The 3,847-nt window shown below is 37.8% G+C and overlaps 1 long non-coding RNA gene across 2 annotated transcripts in view; it reads left to right on the top strand.

Moving 5' to 3' along the window:
- Positions 1 to 369: 369 nt before the first annotated feature.
- Positions 370 to 3,847, top strand: part of LOC136847644 (uncharacterized) — a 372,082-nt gene continuing 368,604 nt past the window's right edge. The window contains exon 1 of one of the 2 annotated variants that reach the window (XR_010855786.1): positions 370 to 569. This is a non-coding gene — a long non-coding RNA (uncharacterized lncRNA). The remainder of the gene's footprint in view (positions 570 to 3,847) is intronic. The other variant, XR_010855785.1, reaches the window with a different exon arrangement.

Raw genomic sequence — 3,847 nt, forward strand, 5'->3', positions numbered from 1 at the left:
CTTGTTAATCTCTCTCGTGTCCCTCGTCTACTATTTTTCTCTCATCCTATGTCTGCGGCCAGTACACCCCACAGTGTGGACACTTATTATTATTGACCCTCTGTGGTGCTGGGGAACTAGAACAAATCGGAGTGTAATCAAATGAGTGATGAAACAATTTTGTTTTTAAAGCAATGTAGGATTTATGTTTCCTTCTCTTTTTCGAATGTTTGAAATTAATCAACATCGTTACTATAACAACTGACTATTGGCATACTCAAGGTATAACGAAAGTAAATTTCTTATGTAACTTATGCTTTTCATACTTACTTTTACTATGACGTCACGCGCTGGCGGGAAAGGGGCTGAGCTAGTCAGTTGGTACTCACGACCCGTGTATCTTACAGGTGAACGCGCGCCATCTCCCTTCGATCATTAATGCTTTTATTCAGCAAAAGGAAAAAAATCAACGAACGGCGCGGCATCGTGGCAGCAACATGGATTCTCGTTGCAGTTTATTGTTTTGGTGAAGGACTTCTGGAATGACGAGACGAGACCTCTTCCGATAAGCAGTGGCATTCAAATATGAGGTAGGCCTAAGTTCTGTTTCATCATCAAAAGAGGAAAAATTCCTTGATACGCTTAGCTAATGCAATCACTAAGAGAACTTATAGTGGAAATTCAGGCCTAGAAGTAGCATACAAAAGGTATAGATGGAAAATTAGCTCCTTCGTCTGTATTATTGTAGACGATTGCTCTTGCGTTCAGTTCAGTTGGAGCCAGGTGGTAATCAACCAGAGTTGTCAAGTAGACCAATTTTCATGCTCACTGTGCAAGTTGCTGAAGTCAGAGGCTATGTTAGCCTATACAGTTGACGTTGACCAACTTTAAACACTTAGGATGAATCCAGGTAAAAAATTAACGGGAAAAGTCACAGGGAAAAATCAGTAATTTATGGTGGCCAGTAATGTCACTGGAAAAAAGTAACCTATCCTAACCCAACCCAACCTAACCTAACCTAACCATTACCGGCCACCGTAAATTACTGTGACTTTTTTTCTGTAACTTTATTACCGGCCGCCACAAGGTTAATGCAAAAACTCTCCGCATTTCTGCGTAAATTCACCTTAACCTCTTTTCATAGACTAGACCTATAATGATTTTCTATTAGTATGGCCGAAACATTTACCAATAAGACGGAATGGTTTAATTATTTTTCTCTGGTGTTGGGGTTGGTGATTGTGATCTAGGCAGCAAATTATAAGTGGTGAACGGTTGAACAGCTGGCGGTATGTTGAACTGTTGGAAATTGTGGTACCAAGGTCTTGACTGAACGTATTCGGGAAACATAAGTGACTGTCACTTATGTTTCCCGAACGGTCGAAAGAACCGTTGTTCTCAATGCTATTTATCCCATCATGCTAAGCTTAGCACTTTTTGAGCAATAAAACCATTTTAAAAAGCTAGTCTCCGTAGACAATTTTTTAAAGCATGGTTCGGCGTTTAAACATGATAATTAGGGGATACCAGAATAAAGTAATTGTAATAAATTTTAAATGAAATTGCGTTAAATATCTCACGAATTAATGGGTATCTGCTTTGCGTAGGCTAGTCAAGTTGAACAAGCTTCTTTTTATCACTTTCCAAGACGCATGGGAATATTACATGGATGAGATGAATCAATAAGAAAGCGATTTTAATAGATTCAGAATAGCAGTTATTCTTGAAAAAAAAACTACCATGCCAATAGAGCACTAAGTAAGCAAACATATATGTATAGTTATGCGAGGCATTGTTCATTTTTTCAATGAAACCCAAGTACTCTTTCAATTCAAAGATTAATAGTGTCTACGGATTCTTAACGTTTCCGTAAGAGCGCCAGATAATTCCATCTATAAATCAGTCAGGGATTCCTAACGCAGTGCAATACATGCCTCTGACTTTTGTATGTGATATTGCTTAGCCGTCATCATATCCAGTGAGTGACATCAATTCGTTCCAGTCCTTGAGACAATTGGAGCGTTGATAATTGGGGAAATGCATCCTCCAGGATCCTGTTTTTTTTTTTTTTTTTTTGTAAATTGTGGGATTTCATCTCGACGGTTTGTTAGCAACTAGAAAAATCATTTATCTTTGAGCATTCCCGAATAAGTTTCATTATGTCGTAGGCTACAACGCGCACGTATTCATAGGACCGTTTAAATTAAATTCATGAGCGGATGCGCGCACGTGCGCCAGTTTCTCAATATTGCCCGCACGTGTTATTTGGGAGACCCCTCTCGCCCTTCGTACGAAACCGTTGCCATTGGAATTAATTCGACGTGGAGGACACTGATTTGAGCCACTTTTTGGTTTCTAATTGGTATGAAATTTCATGTTTAATTTTCCTCCGATGAACGTTATTCAAAAAAATCGTAAATAAACGTGTGTCTCTGATTTGTCATTTTTCTTCTCGGTTATATGGATTTACCGAAAGGGAAGTGTCTGCTATTACACACTACCGAATGATCATCAAATACCAGTGAACCGATTAATCTCGCCCTCGGAGAGAATGCTCGAAGCACTTGCTTTCAGAGTCGAAAACCCTGGACCGCCAGACGGGCTCAACAACCTTCCAGGTCAGGGAGCATCTGTCCTTTCGCAGTGAGAAGGGAAACTAATCGTATCAAAGAGAAGGGAAGCAAATTAATTATGGGTTGGGTGTGTGTGTGTGTGTGAGAGAGAGAGAGGGGGTGTGTGAATATCGCTATCATTACTTCAGCTCTTGCTCACCACCCAAGTGTTCGGGGATCATTTTATCGGATATCGCAGATTAATTGCAAAAAGAAATTATGTATTTATGACACCACGATAAAGCCCGGAATCCCGCTGAGCCGAAGGAATCGTGAGCATTTTGTCTTTGTTAGGCGTTGTTGGAGGTGATTAGATATTGCCCATGCATAATGCGTCACATCCGACAATTTTAAGGATCACTGTGTATGTGTATATATATATATATATAAACACTAGATGAATGATAATTATTTAGGGTATTGCCATCTTACCTGGCTTCTGTTTAAGATAAGCTTTTCTCCGTTTCTGTCTTTATCATACCATGATTTAGATATTTTATTTATTTTATCATTATTATTTTATAGCTCCTAAAAGGAAAACATTACAAAAACGAGTTGCGTACCAAAAATTCGAAAGTATTACATTCAATTGCATTGCATACATAGATAAGTACCGTAGTTTTGACAGGCTAACAGACAAGTGATTTTGTATGGACCGATAAACATGGTACAAAGAGGCAAGCTTTTAACCTGAGTAAAGGATTATGCAAAATAAGGGAAAGAGAACGTTAGTCTTCAAACGAATTCATCACGAGGAAATTTATTGGCTCCCTTGTCATTCAGTTGGTTACCATATTTTTGCTATTATCAGTGCTAAGTTGTCTCAAGTAATGATGGATGCAGGGGTACGGTTAACTATATTTGAAAAGAATACATTTTGGTTCGCATACCAGTGAGATTTGTACACGTTTTTCTTTTTAGTTGATGACACAGTGTATTTGATTATTTATGCTAATTACATTGGGGAAATTTTGCTGTCTTACACAAACTTTATATGCCTATATATATACATATGTATATATATATATATCTAATATATATATACATACATACTTATATACATACATACATATATATATATAATGTATCTATGAATGAATTATTGAGCCTATTCTACTGTTTTGAAGTGACGAGTGGGTGTTTCGTGCAAAACCTTTAAAACTGAGCAGAATATTTGAAAACTTTGGTCATACTGTAATGCATTTGATCAGAAGCCATCTCTTGTTAATGGGACCGTCTATCAACTCTTTCTCTAT

The sequence above is a fragment of the Macrobrachium rosenbergii genome, chromosome 17, assembly GCF_040412425.1.
Source record: "Macrobrachium rosenbergii isolate ZJJX-2024 chromosome 17, ASM4041242v1, whole genome shotgun sequence".
In the NCBI taxonomy this organism is placed as follows: Eukaryota; Metazoa; Arthropoda; class Malacostraca; order Decapoda; family Palaemonidae; genus Macrobrachium; species Macrobrachium rosenbergii.